Source organism: Pinus tabuliformis, chromosome 8 (assembly GCF_031772625.1).
Source record: "Pinus tabuliformis cultivar Carrire ecotype Pingquan chromosome 8, CPIR1, whole genome shotgun sequence".
In the NCBI taxonomy this organism is placed as follows: domain Eukaryota; kingdom Viridiplantae; phylum Streptophyta; class Pinopsida; order Pinales; family Pinaceae; genus Pinus; species Pinus tabuliformis.
This window is the reverse complement of record NC_142294.1, coordinates 1,603,451,363-1,603,467,628: the sequence shown is the minus strand read 5'-3', so window position 1 is coordinate 1,603,467,628 and position 16,266 is coordinate 1,603,451,363.

The window sequence follows — 16,266 nt, the reverse complement described above, 5'->3', positions numbered from 1 at the left end:
ACTTTCCCATATATGCTGTCCATTCTGACATAGACTCCTACATTCTCTTCAATGATAATGCAGGTCCCACAAATGATGAAGAAAACCAGACACTCAAACAAGATCAGCATATGAATGAAGAAGCTGTTGTTCAAGAAATAATGATTGAGAAATCAATAAACAAAACTGTTCAAGAAGGAAAACCAAATGTAACCCAAGATCCCAAGTTGTTAATGCTAACTTCCACAACAGTTGACAATTCTTCCCTTAACCAAGAAGTCCTCTGGTTTCTTGAATTCGATGGGTCAGTCAACAAATTAGGGGCAGGAGCAGGGGTTTGGATACATAATAAACAAAACAGTCATGCAGAAGGCCGAGCCTATAGGTTAAACTTCAGGTGCACCAACAATATGGCAGAATACGAAGCTCTCTTACTAGGCCTCAAACTAGTAAAATCCTTACAAGCCATAAAAGTTTCAATACTAGGAGACTCAGACCTAGTTGTCCAACAAGTAAAGGGTAATTTTGTCACCAATGACAAAAGACTGAGATCTTATAGATCTGCTGCTGCTGAACTACTAAAGTCCTTCACTGAATTTCAAATTACCAAAATTCCTAGAACCCATAACCTGCATGCTCATAGTTTGGCCACATTTGCAAGCACCTGCAAACTACCTTTTGAACCCAAGCACTGCTTTACAACGAAGATTAAACACAGACCTTCTATCCCAAACAATGTTAAAGACTGGCAAGTGTTTGAAGATGATACACAAATAAATAATTTCTTATCCTTGCAACAAGAATTTGCAGGACTAAACATTGACACTGAGGGAGCAAGTCAATCACAAATACTTAGTGAACAGAACCACAGGGCAATATCACCCAAAACAGCTAACCAAATGCTACATCCAACAATTTTTAACAAAGACAACATACAAGAAATTCAACAACTCAGTTGTGAAGAAATAGCTGATGCAGAGGCTGAAATCATAGAGCTGAAAGACAATTTTCTTCCAACAGGCCTAACTCCATTAGAGGACATTTTTGATTCAAATGATATCCCTAGAAAACCAAAAATGCAGCCCCTTAATGCTGCCATTGAAGAATGCAACATTGGAACTGTTGAAAAGCCCAAGATAATAAAATTATCTGCATCCTTACCTCTTGATCAAAAACCTAAATACATTGACCTCTTCAAAGAGTTTCAAGATGTCTTTGCATGGGGTTATGAGGATTTAAAATCCTATGACACCTCTGTTATCCAACATACTATCCCTCTCAAGCCTAATCAAAAGCCATTCAAGCAGAAATTGAGAAGGATCAATCCCATGCTTCTCCCTTCAATTGAAAAAGAGCTGCAAAAAAATGTTTAAAGCGGGTATCATAGCACCTATCAGGTTTTCAGACTGGATTTCAAATTTGGTGCCCACAAGAAAGAAAACTGGTGAGATAAGACTTTGTGTGGATCTAAGGAACTTGAATCAAGTGTCCTTGAAAGATAATTACCCCTTACCCAAGATGGATCACATCTTGCAAAGAGTAGTGGGGGCCTCAAGAATTTCTTTACTTGATGGATTCTCAGGTTTCAACCAGATCCTAGTTCACCCTGATGATCAGGACAAAACAACATTTACAACCCCATGGGGAACCTTCAAATATGTCAAAATGCCTTTTGGGTTAAAAAATGCAGGGGCTACATTTCAAAGAGCAATGGATATTGCTTTTGCCAAAGAGATTCATGACTTCCTTGTCATTTATTTAGATGACCTCACACCATTCTCAAAATCTGACCAAGAACACTTGAGGCATTTGAGACAAATATTCATAACCTGTAGGAAATATGGCATTTCCTTAAATCCCAAAAAGTCTCTATTTGGCTTGGAAGAAGGTAAGCTGTTAGGGCATATCATTTCAAAGGATGGAATTAGAATTGACCCAGACAGGATACAATCTATCTTACAAATGCCTCACCCAAGAAACATTAAAGAATTACAAGCCTTCTTGGGGAAGATCAACTTTTTAAGGAGGTTTATCCCAAACTTAGCAGAATTGATCAGATTACTAAATAACATGCTAAAGAAGGATTCAAAAGTGAAATGGACAGTAGAAGCAAGTCAAGCTTTTGAAGGCATAAAGTTGGCCCTTACCAAAACACCAGTCTTAACAAATCCTCAATTTGACAGAGAATTTATCATTTTCTCCTTTGCCTCCCAGCATACCATTGTTGTTGTTTTATTACAGAAAGATGACCAAGGAAATGAAAAACCCATTGCTTTCTTTAGTAGAGCTCTCAGAGATGCACCCCTGAAATATCAGATCATGGAAAAGCAAGCATATGCCTTAGTCAAAGCCATCAAAGACTTTAGGATTTACATCCTATACTCCCATGTTATAGCTTATGTTCCAAGTCCCATTGTGAAAGACATACTCACCCAAGAAAACTTAGAGGGCAGAAGAGGCAAATGGATTGCCAACATATTGCAATTTGATATTGAAATAAAACCTACAAAACTGATAAAAGGGCAAGGTTTGGCCAAACTAATGACAGAAGCAAACTTTCAAGCCTTAGACATTAACCAACTGGACAATGAACCGGAGCTGGCGACTCCAAAGATCAATGCAGCCTTCGAACAATCCTCTTGGTATTCTGATATATGTTATGTGTTACAAAACCTGTGTGCTCCCCCAGGATTGTCCAGAACTAAATGTAGGTTCTTAAAAATGAAAGCTTCAAGATTTTGTGTCATGGATGGCAATTTGCTTTGGAAAAACCATGAGGGTATACTGTTGAACTGCTTGATTGAGAATGATACTAACAATGTCATGAAAGAATTTCATGCAGGTGATTGTGGTGGACACTTGTATTGGAAGTCTACTGTGGATAAGATATTGAGGGCCGGTTACTATTGGCCCACTGTCTTCTCTGATGTTAAAAAATTTACTACCTCATGTCACAAATGCCAAGTGTTTGAGGGAAAGAGAAAGTTACTGCCACTTCCTTTGAGGCCTATTGCTACAGAGAGACCTTTTCAACAATGGGGCTTGGATTTCATTGGGGAAATTCATCCCTCATCTTCAGGCCAACATAGATGGATCCTCATAGCCACAGACTACTTCACCAAATGGATTGAGGCCATCCCATGTAGACAAGCAAATGATTCCACTATCATTCAGTTCCTTGAGACCAATATCCTTTCTAGATTTGGTTGTCCTGATAAGATAATAACAGACAATGATGCTGCTTTCAGATCTAAGAAGATGGTGAATTTCTGCCACAAATTTCACATTACCTTGGGCCATTCTACTGCATACTATCCCCAAGGAAATGGCCTAGCTGAATCATCAAATAAAAGCCTTGTGAACATCATAAAGAATTGTTGGAAGAAAATAAGAAGAATTGGCATAAGAAGCTTGTCAATGCCCTATGGGCAGATAGACTAACAACCAAGAGATCAATTGGGGTCAACCCATATGAATTAGTCTATGGATTAGAGGCCAAGTTTCCTTCATCACTAGGGGTTCCTGTTATGAAACTACTTCAAGAGAGTCAAGCTGAGCCCAATGACATGCAAAGAAGGATCAATCAAATAATATGTTTGTAGCAAACTAGAGACCAAGTCTATCACAGAGTTCAAGTTTTACAAGAAAAGTTAAAGAAAGCTTTTGATAGAAGGACTAAGGCTGAAGATTTCAACATTGGTGATAAAGTCCTCAAGTGGGATTCAAGAAGGGAAGATAAAGGAAAACATGGAAAATTTGATTCCCTTTGGAGGGGACCATTTGTTGTTCAAGCAGTGCAAGGAAATAATACTTACTTCCTTAGGAATCTTGATGAAACTGATTTGGATGAAGGTCCTGTGAATGGCAGGATGTTGAAGCACTATTTTGACTACTATCCATGAGTGTAGCCTAATTCTCCCTTGTACATACTCAGGTGTATATATTACTTTCTTTCAGGTGTATATATTACTTTCTGTTAACATGTAAAAGAATGCAGTTTTTCGAGTTTTGTGAATTATCAGCAAAAGGCAAATAAGTTCAGAGATGCACCAACAGGGGAAGAGCACAATTTTGAGATGTCAAAGAGGAGTACTCCAAGTTTGGTAAGAGAACTCATGGATCAAAGCATTCTGACCTGCTGTTCTTGGTCTTTCAAATGGAAAAACCATCCCCATGTGGAGCCACTGTTAGCTACCTATACCAATAGGTTTCATATTTCATGATTGGCAAATGAAAGTTCCAAATATGCTCTGCTTTGGTGATTCAAAGATCCCATATTTCCATGAGAAGACAATGTGTGTACATAAGCTTGATGTTGACTCAATTTTGGATGGATGGTCCAACAGCCTAATCTGGATCATGCCATGTTTCAATTTTCTGTTGTAGAATAGAGAAAGAAGTCTGTCCAAACTGTTTAATCTTGGCAAACCAGTAGTTAGGTAGAGAATTAAGGTTCCCAACTGCTTAATCTGGGACCTTGGAAGCAATAAGGGTAGCCTTAGATAGAAAATCAAAAGAAAAAGCCAAAAGAAAAGAAAAGGCACATAAGGGTCTGCAAGTCTAAGTGCACCCTCCATGAAGAAACAAAAAATGCTAGGCAAAGTAGATGGGTAGGTAGAGGGGGTTGCAGAAATGTCATTCCTTTCAACTGAATTTTTCTAGTCTAACATAAAGGAAGCATCAATGGATAAGGGGAAGCTCCTCTTCCCCATCACTTTACAGCAAAACAAAGGAGCATGTCTAACTTCCTATTTCCCTCCTTCACTATTCATTAGTAACATCCCTTTACAAGTTGTGTTCATGGAAGAATTCAAGGTCTTATGGTGGTTCTTGTTCCTTTAAAAGCCACATTTCTTGTGTAAAATTCTTTTCATTTTGATCTACTCCCTAAGCTAAGTTGTTTTCATATCAACTTAGTGTTATCACTCCTCATTCACCTTCTCCAATCATATTAACCCCTAACTTCTTATTATCTAAATCCCCTATGTTCCCCTTTTTCCTCTACTATTATAAACACTATGGTGTATAAACCCCAAGCATTCTATAAATATTCCCTTCCCCTTGGCATTATAGCCATATGTCCAAAGTCAGGGATTAAATTGACCTCTGGTCAGTTTAACAGCCTAAGCATTACCCCTCTTTTCCTTTCAGAAATCATTTAAACCATTTGCCCCTTCATTTGCAAAAGAACCTTGTAAAAAACCCCATTTTCACCCCTAACCCGCTTTATTCGCAAAAATACATAAAAAACCCACTTTTCCGTCTTACCCAAAGTATGGGCGCAATACATATTTTCATAAAAATACAGTGAGAAACCATATAAATTCGCCAAACTCCAAAGGTCCCCGCCGGGCGCGTATTCCAAAGAAAATATTATTTTATTCCCCGCCCCCTTCCGTATTGTCCTGGCACCTTGGCGATCCGTCGACCGTCAGATCTGGCTCTTTTCATCGAACGGCCCACATGCATATCGGGTCGGGCCCGACGTCCGTAAGTTAGCTTCCGAAATTTGTCAGAGGGTGACGTCAGGCCTCTGCCACGCGTCACCCCCAAATTGTATCGGGCCGCCCTCTGACAATCCCGCTTCCGTATAAAGAGCGGTGCGATATCATACCGCTTACCGTTTCTGGTTTTGTGTGAACCCGCCATGCCAACGTCACTACCACGTCAGGCCCACGTCATTGCTACATCACCTCCGCGGCAGCGCCCCCGTCCGCCACTGCTCCAACCTGCCCGCCACCTCACCACCCCCGTGGACCACTCACAGGCCGCCACGCCAGCCAATGATGTCATGCTGACGTCATCCGACCTTGACCCCACCTGATGACGTCATGCTGATGTCATCCAAAAAAAAGCGCCAAATAACCCAAAAGTCCATATTTTTGCCCAAAAATGTCGTTTTTATCACTTTTGCAAAAAACGACTGTTGCTCACCTCTGCATATATTTTACGACCAATTTGTCGCAAACCTGCAAGAATCGACCTCAAGACCGTTGGCGCGCCAAATCCACCTGCATTTGTCACCATTGCCGACAATTCACGAGGTATTTATCCCAATTATTCCTCTTGCGCCTGGTTTTGTCCATAAATCTCCAAAGATAGTTTAAAAGAGTGAAAAAACACATCATTTACCAGCAAATCCCGGTGATTAGCCTCCATTTTCAACTGTTGAATCGAAATTCACCTGCAGAGCCTTGTTTATCCAAGTTTTTACCAAACCTGCAATCTGTCCGCGCATTCGTGGACTTAAAACCCAAGCTGCTATAATTCACCGTGAAGAGAGTTTTTAAGGCCAAGCATTTACTTTAGCAGTGCTTTGTGCACTGTTTCAATTGCTGCCACTGCCATTCTACCCTCTGTTCCTCAGTAAGTCACTTCTCTGGTCCAAGAAATACTCCTCTGTGTCGCTCTGTTCAGTAACACCAGTTCACATACAAACAGAGTCCTAAAGTAATCATGGATGCATCGGTAGCACCTGTGGCCTTGAATATTGCTCCATTAAATGCCCCTCAAAGAGAATTGGAGTGGAAACCATTAGCAGACCTATATTATCAAATATCAGAGGAAATGCTAATGCATAGCAAGTACCACATCCACTTGCTAAATGAATTGAAGATTAAGCATGAGAGTGGAACGGATGTATTGGGCATTTGGGACTCTTTCCTCCCAATCTTCAAGCTCCCTCAGGTCAACTAGTTTCCTGACCTAATCCACCGATGTGTTGACTGCTATGACCCCACTCAGAGGGTTGTGCTTGACCCTTCAGGCTTAGTTGTTTTTTATGTCACCCCTGAAGCCATCAGAGAGATGCTGCACTTCAATACTGATAAGAAATTGGTTCCTTTATCATTGATAGATCTGATAAAGCAAGGAGCTAAACTGACAGATGCTCAGGTCACCAAGTTGAATCAATTGTATATTGACTCTGACAGTGTGAAGTATCCTCCCATTTCTCATGTATACCTCAACCAATTGGGCAAAGACCTTGTAGACATGATTAGTCCCATATTGGGGTATAATTCAATTGAGTTTGTTGATGAAACTGTGCTGGTGATGATGCTCATGTTTTCCCCTGGCAAGTCCCCAATCTGTTATGACTATGCCACTTACATATCCGATAAAATACATGAGCAATTGATGAACTTGTCAAGAGAAAGGGTGTTCAGATACACCTCCTATATCTACCACTTAATCTTATATTGTCAACATGAGAAATTTCCTTTTGTTGTGAAAAGAGTGGATGCACAAGGCAATCCAAGGTCAGTAGTCTACTGGTCCTCTATTTTCCACTGCAGATCTTGTTCTCCATACACTTATTGTGAGTTTATAGACCTTTTCATCCACCCAGCCATGTCTCTGCTTCTGAGCTCGCCTCCTCCTAGACTAACTGATGAGATGCAGAGGATTCTTCAGTTGTCTAAGGTATACAGCATTGGGGATTGGTACTATTACCAAAACCACACAGTTATCAGAATATATGGGTGTGATTTGCCCCCATACAGATTACCCAAATATGTGCCAATGAGATTGTTTTCCCTTGAATACTTCAGGCAATTTGGGAATGTTGATGTACTCCATTTTTCAGGCAAAGGCAAGAAAGCACAGCTCAAAGTCAGAAACCAATTAGGTCACTTCATTTACAATAAAAGGGAGGAAGGTTGGCAAGAGGCAGATAGCATGCTAGAAGCCCTTGGCTTACAGACCAGCTTCCTTTGGAAACCATACGACCCCAATCATTTCATAAGTTTAAGAAGGGTCAGATATAGGCTGGCCAGTTATGACCACTTAAGGTTGCCTCACATAGAAAAATATGCAAATCAAATAAAGTGGAGGAAAGGCACCTTAGAGGAGGCTGCCACACAAGAAGAACTAAGTCAAAGAGCAGTAAAAAATCTCCAAAAGTTGGCTGACTTAGAGCTTTGTTCACAAGTATTTGCTCTTCCAGGCACTCAAGTGGGAGCAGATGCCTCATCTTCTACAGCGCATCAGCAAGCAGCCAAAACTACTAATCAAGCTTCAGGCAAAGGCAAAGAGAAAGAGATGGAGCCAGAGCAGCCACCTCATGAGGAGGTACAGCAGCAAGAAACAGTGCAGCAGCAGGAAGTGCAGCAAAAGGAACAACAACAAGAGGGGCAGCAAGAAAAAGAGCAATCAGAGCAGCAAGAACAAACATTAGAAGCCCCAATATCCACAGGGCAGCAAGCTCAGGACACTCTGCCTCCTAGGCAGGAGACTACAGTGGAAGCCTCGGTCCTCCAAACTCCACAAAATGAGGACAGAAATAGGAAGAGGGATAGAGAGACTCCCCTCACAACATCCAAAAATCAAGGAGAGAAGAGGCACATAATGAATCCCCTCTCAGAAGAAGAAATGCCTATAGGGCAATCTTTGGGCATGGGCCCACCAAGCATGGAAGCCTCGACAAGTTCCTTCCAGCAGGAACAAGAAAGGACAGTGGGAGGAGAAGTCAGCTCCTCAAGCCAGCAAAGGGGAGGTGAACTAGGCATCAAACAATAGTTTATTGATATAAAGAAGAGGAATGAGCCAATAAGAATACAGCTGTACAATCATTTGTTAAAGATGGCTCCCACTAACCAGCAGAGATTAATGTCTGCATATGATGTCCAGGAGGGCAAAATGATCATGAGCCACTTTATGCCAACCGCGTTGCAGCCACAGTCACCTGCAGACTACTTAAGGACCAATCTTGAGGTCCTTGCCAAGGACATCCACCCGATGGATCAGATTGAATTGCACAAGAAAACGGGTGAGATGGTGTATGCCTCCTTGGCAGACAAAACATTAGTGAACTACAGGCTGGAAAATAGCCTAAACAACACAACTGCCCAACTTGAGTTGGAGAGAGCATCCTCCCAGGCAAAAGACAACCGAATCAAAGCATTGGAGGATATCATCATAGAACTTGGGCATGATCCCAAGGACATCAAGGCCGTACAAGCACTGTTGAAATTGAGGGATGCAGATATGGCAGCATTGAAGAAAATGATTAAAATCCCAGCAATCATTCAGCCACAAACTGAAGAAGTTGCCCAGCTGAGGCATGATCAAGATGCAGCAGCTATGCTGGTATCATTATATAAACAGTTGATCCAGACACAAGAAAAATTGGGAGAATCAGAGGTTGCACTGCAAGCAGCACTAAAACAAAAGGAAGGAGGCCAAACTTCTCAGCCCCCTCCAGAAATAATCAATCTGGAGGAACCTCCTCAGACTACTGCTCCTCCTACTGAACATGCAGCACCATCTACATCAGCACCAGCACCAACAACAGAGCAGGCTCCAAGCCTGGATATGCAGAAGCTCAAGAATGAAATTCAGGCCTTAGAGGCCCAAATGGCAGAGCTGAATGAGGCCAGGGAGAGTCTAGCTAAGCTCAATGAAAGATATGACAAATCCAAGCAGACTGTAGCAGAAAAAGGAAGGGAAATAAAGGCCCTTAAGGAGAAGATAAAGGAGCTGGAGAAGGAGCTCACACTTGACAAAGTGATAGCTGAGCTTAAGACAGTTTTATGGGCCAACATTGGCCAATAAATCACTGATCAATGGCAATACATTGAGACCATTCATGAGCAGATGGAGCTCATAGGGAAAGCACATAGGGAAATCCAGAGAGAAAGGGCATCTCTAGGCAATATGCCTGAGGTTGCCAACAGAATGATTAGTGTGCTTAGTAACAGAACAAGTGCTCAGCTGGCAGCAATGGGAATTCCAAACAGAACTGAAACCATCCAGCTTATAAAGAGGGTCCTTGCACTAAGAAACCTGGTGCAAACACTGGAAAGAAGAAGCCAGGACATGCAGACAGAGGTAAATAAGTTCATGGACAAGTTTACAGTACTACAGGGCAAAGGTCTTCCTAGCTTACTGAACAGCGTAGGGAGACTACTTTCACATGAGAATTATGCCAAAAGGGTCAATACATTTGCTACTAATCAGATCACTGAAAGACCCAGTACTTCAGAAGAAACAGGGCCAGCATTTGGACAAAGTCTCTATAACAGTGTAGAGAACTTATTTTTCATTATGAATGAAATTAAACATTTGTTTGAAGTGCCTCCAAACTTCTACAAATACACAGAGGCAGATGAGACCTTAGAGGCAATTCTGAGACATCAATTGCCCACACAGGAATTTTGGACTAAAATGATACAGTTAATACTGTAAACAAGAGCCTGTAATCAAGTTTTTTCATTAAAATACATAAGTTATCATGCACAGGAAAATTTGATGAATTCAGCATCTATGGAGAAGAATGTGCTGAGCCAACTCAGCAAATCTACTCGGCCACTAAAGCAGCACTGACAGTCACAGGTGACAGGGCCGAGAAGTCTACAGGATGACAGGGACATAAAGACACATCATTCAGCATTTATAACAGAACGTTCAACCGACTCAGTGGCCTCCAAAGGTCAAAAAGTCTTCTGAAAGAATTAAAGAGCATTTATTTTGTATTCAAAGCTGTAATAACTTTCTTATCTGCTGTTCTGTAGTAGTTGGTGAACGTATTTATTTCTGAGATGACTCAACAGTTCAGATATTTTGTATGACCAATTGTATATATTCCCCCTCGCATAAGCTTGCAGGGGTGGTTGTTGATTTCTCTTCTAGAGTTTCTTATGCTGTAAATTTCCAGAGTATTAATACAAAAGCTGATGGAATTTCCAAAGCTCTGAGTTATCTGAGGCATTGTGGTGTTTTGCTGAATATTACAGGATTCCTGCGTACTTCATGGCACAATAAGTTCTCCTTAAAAACTCTTTGTTATGTGTTTTGTTATCTTTTCATAGCTTATTCATGTTTCTGTGTTTCATAGTTAATGGCAAAGAAAAAGAATAGTTCCAGGATTTATTCACAGAATACCCTGAACTCAATCTATGCTGTTATAAATGTTTTTCTTCAGTTATAGTCATAAGGTGTAATTCTTAACTGCTGCACCTCCAAACTATATCTTTCACAGTGATTGTTGTTTTAGGAATTCAAGTTTGCTCCTGTACAATATATCTCTTTCTTACACCCCCAGCTTAGTGGAAAATTCTTAATTGCTTTTCACTGGTTAAACACACTTCATAATCACAATTTCAATTTTGTTTCATGAAATATTTAAATGGCCCTGCAGTTTCAGCAACTCAACTCAATATTTCAGACAACCTATAGCCACAGACTCCATTGCCCAATGAACTAATACTGCCTGAAGACTTCCACCTTAGGTATAGAGAGACATCTCTCAACCAAAACATAAAACCAAAACTCTGAACTCATAACTAGCCTAAAATCTTCATAAAACAGAGACAAACCTTAAAGAGAGAGCCCTCTCTGATTACAGCTTGGCTAGAAGCTGTAATCCAAAGATTGGTTAGTGGTTACCCCGGCCGTATTCCCTTGGGAGTCAAAGGGAACAACCTGGGTGTTAACAGGAGCGTCAGGAATTTTGTCGTAGAGCATGCCAGACTGAGTATAGATCAAGTATAAATATTGTGCATGAGCAACGACTTGCTCTTTAGTGACATCTCCTCCCTTAGCCACATCCTCAGTAATAGAAGGCAATAACGACTTAATAAACCACTCAGTTAGAAGCTGATTAGGAACATACGTCTTTACAATCCGATGACAGCATCGCAACTCATGAATATGATCAGATATGTCAATAGTCGTGGTCTGTTTAAAGTTGGTAAGGAGTTCTGTCCCCGTTTCATACCTTATTGGTAACTGAAAGTGGGTTAGAAAAGTAGTGGCAAGGGTGCTGAAGTTATCAAATGAAGCTCTAGGCAATTCAATATACCATTTTGCTGTTGGACCAGTTAGCGTTCATTGAAAAAGGCGAAGCCTAATTGAATCATCATTCAGGGTGTTAGATGAGCACCACAAATGAAAGGTCATTACGTGATTCGATGGATCTTCACCTGGATTTCCATTGAATTTAGGAATATTAGAGGGAAGTTTATGAGGAATCGCTGGCCACCAAGGGGCGTATGCAATTGGATCATTCGTTAACTGGTTCAAATCTGGTAATTCTAGAGTCGCTACAAAAGGCAACTGTTGATTTAGGTTAGGTGAAGCATACCCAGGATAAGATGGAATCGCCTGAACAGTAGGTCTTTGCATACCAACATAATATATCTGATGTTGGTAACTTTGATAAGGTTGTTGGACATAACCATTATAGTATGGTTGTTGATAACCATTTTGAAAATGCGGTTGTCCATTACCTACAAAGCCTTGTTGCTCAGATCCTTGATAGGTTTGCTGGAATTGCGGTTGTTGATATTGTACAAGCCATGGTTGTTGGACCATTTTTTGTTGCCCAATACTGGAAGATTGATCAAGATGCGGGGTGATAACACCCATTTGAGCCTGAGTCGTTCCAAGTAAAGAAGCACTAACCTGAGGTTGTGATTGAGCCGTAGAGACTAGAGGTTGTTCTATTGCAACCTGAGAGACTTGAGGTTGACACACAACATGCAATGCTTTTACTTGCGACACGGTCACAATAGTAGGTGTAGTGGGAATATTCGACACAGGTTGGGTTGGTTGTATTGAATATACAACCCTTGGTTGTTGAGGCAGTATTGGTACCCAACCACTGGATGTAATTCCAGTTGGACTTGAATTTTGTTGTAAACTCTCATATGGTTATTCTCTAGGAGGGAACAATGAAAAAGCATATTGCCCTCCATATGGCGGCAGTCCAGTGTTCAAAGGATATATCGGTCTTTAAAGACTGGTCTGCCCAAATTGATACTGGCATGCCGGATCAACTTGCTGAGTTTCAACATAAGAAATACCAAATGGGATTCTGGATGAACAAATAGGAACAGACCATGTCGCCAAAATAGTCCCTGAATGGACTCTAGCTAGTGATTGGTAACTAGCCAGGACAGATGGTATACTAGAAAACATTGTAGGAATGGTAGCAGGAAGCTCTACCATAGCTGTATCAGATGATACAGTCCTAGATGTTGATGGTTGCTAAAACATATTCAGCCTATCCAAAATATTTTCTAACGATTCAACAGGAACTTGCGATGAAGGATGATTAAAAGAACTAACTTTAGGAGTAGAAGGATATAAGTGTATCCCAGTTTCAAAATGCAATGGGGTACTGGATGGAAGATCCTCTACTATGTCTTCTATTGCAATCAGTCTAGGTGTAAGAGGTAGACCGTTAGGTCCGTAAAATATTTCTAGAGCCAGAGAAGGTATTGCTTCTGCAGTGACAGATACCAGAGGGGTGACATCTATTGAATTCTGGAACTCAACTTCTAGATGTTTAGGAAAGTGAACTTCATTCTCTAGATCAGCTTCAGTTGGAGCTGCTTCAGGTATAGAAGTGTCTACCGTTACACTAGGATCAGTTCTAATGTCCTCTTGCAACTGCATAACTTCTTCTTTAAAGGTAGATGTACCAAAAATGATCGGAGTAACCATAGTCTTTGACGGTTTTGAAACATAATTTTCAAATAAATCAAGTGAATTGGACTCAGTTACATGAGATCGTTTTGCCTGGAATGGCTTCATTTCTAGAGTCAAAGAAATTTGACTTGCTAGTCTCCGTGAACGACAAGGTTTTGATTGACTTTCTTCCACGATTGTGGTTTACTTGACAAACTCAAAATTAAGGGGAAAAGATGTTATTCCGAATTTAATAAATTTTTAATGACGCTTTGACACAACTTTGTTTTTTCAATTTTTAAGAGTCGAGAAAAAGCTAAAGATGACTCTAGTCCCCTTCGATTTTTAATGAGCCTGAAGTGACAAGTGCTTAGATGGACCTTTTCTTTTAAGGAGTCGAAAAGGAACGAAAGTGACTACTCTGAAAATCTAGACAGAGGGATTACCAAACCAATTGAAAAACTGCAAAATACACCTTGGTGATAATTAAAGAGAAATTACCAAGGACTTATGTACGACAGTCAATCTTCCCAAATGCTGTGTTCAACGCATTGCGATTGATAGGGCAGCAGACACAGCTTCCTATGGATAAAGGATATAAGGCTATTGTGGACTCCCAATATATACTTGACGGTAAGGGAAGCAAAAGTCTGTGCTAGCACTTGTCGTATCAAAGAGGAGGAATCACCCAACCTTCGATGAAAATGATAGTTACTAGATTTTACAACACCAGAACACGTCTCTAGCCTAGACCTCTAGATGTGTTGCGTTTGTTGGAAATACTGAGGGGGGGGTGAATCAGTATTTCTTTTTCCCACTATTGTTTTATCAGTTAAAACATATATATTCAGAACACAAGATGAACAGCAAGAATAAATGCTTTTATTAATATAAACTGTGGAGTACAATAGATACAATATATAGATGGTTGCAATCAGTTGCCAAGCTCCAACTTGGACTTTGGTGAGGCTCCAACCTCCAGAGCACCAACTCTATTTTGCCAAGACACCAATCTTGGACTTAGGAGCACAAACTCTCAAGGACTTCAATCCTTCCTACTTCTAAGGCTTCAACCCCCAAGGACTCCAATCCTACTTACTTCTGAGGCACCAGCCCAAGGACTTCAATCCTTCTCACTTTTGAGGCACCAACCCCAAGGACTCCAATCCTTCTACTCTCAGAACTCTTCTCTACTGAGTTCTATCTATTTACAGCTTCACTGTAGTCTCCAAGCTACAGTATCAATGACAACCAGTCTTCTTATGAATGAGTCTTTACAACTTTGCACACTGCCCACACATAGTCTCCAATAGCCATTTTTCTCTCTGATAATGTCTTCACACAGCTTTAGTTAGTCTTTTGTTAGCTGCACTAAACTCTGTATAAAGAACAATTTTCTGTTCAAGCTTAAGTTCTCATTTTCACAATGAATGCTTCAGCATGACTATTTCTCTGCTGGCTGTTTCTCCCCTTCGACTGCCTACTGTTCTGTTAGTCCTTCATCCCTCTTTCTGTTTTGCTGCACCCTCTTTCTGTTCTGTTGGACCCTCATACAGCCTCTATTTCCTCCAGTGTATTTCAGCAACTTTCAGCAGTTGTAACGGCCTTCACAGCGCATTTCAGCAACTTTCAGCAGCTGCAGCAATAGCAATAACAGCTACAGCAACAATAGCTACAGCAACAGCAGCAATAGCAATAACAGCTACAGCAACAATAGCTACAGCAATAGCAGCCTCAGCAATTCCCTGTTTTTACTGTTTTATACATTCTCATGCCTTTGTCCGTTCATTTCCACTTACTCAATGGCTCTTTGGCTTCCTCCTCGCTCGCTTGAGCTTCGGCTTCCTCAACACTTGCTTGACCTTCCGGCTTCCCTCCTCCATTCGCTTTATCTTCCTCATGATTACCTTCGATTGATGGTGTCACAAAAATATAATGTCGTCGCAGAGGTGTTTTGTCAACACGGAGATATAATGTCGTCGCGGAGGTGTTTCAGCAACGCCGAAAGTGGTGTTTTAGCAACGCCGAAACTGGTGTTACAGCAACGCTGAAATTGGTGTTTCAGCAACGCTGAAACTGGTGTTACAGCAACGCTGAGACTGGTGTTGCAGCAACGCTGAAACTGGTGTATCAGCAAATTTTTGACAAGTGTCGGTGTTTCAGCAATGGAGAAATTGGTGTTTCAGCAACTTTTCTCCAAGAGTTTCAACCGTGTTCAACAACAGTTTCAGCAATGGTGCATTCCGCCTGCTATATATATAATTATCTTTTGATACCATATACACTATAATCCTCCCGATGGCTTTGTTTGCTCTTATTTGCTCTGATGGCTCTCTGCATCCTCTGTTTGCTTTTAAACACATCCATTGCTCCTCCGATAGCTCCTGATGACTCTGATATGCTTCCTTGCTATATGGTTCCTCCTGCAGCTCCACCGATGGCTCTGTGTGCACCTTCTCTTTGGCATATACCGATGGCTCTATATATATTGCTCCTCTCGGTCCATTTGCTCCTCTTGACTCCGATATGCTCTGTCTCCTCCTCTTGAATATTGCCATATTGACATCAATGACAATCTGTGTCCAACAATCTCCCCCTTTGTTATTGATGGCAATATTCTCCTGCCTTCTCCCCCTTTGACATCAATGGCAAAGGAATGCTACGAACTCCCCCTGTCAAGCTGCTCCCCCTGTCTTGCTGCATCTTTATGAATGAACTTGAGTGATGATAAAGAAATAATCCCCATATTTTGTCGCAGATGTTCGAATGCTTCCCGAGGAAGAGGTTTTGTGAAAATATCAGCTATTTGCTCCTTAGTACTGATATATTCCAGTGCGATGTTTCGTTCAACTACTTGCTCACGGAGGAAATGATACT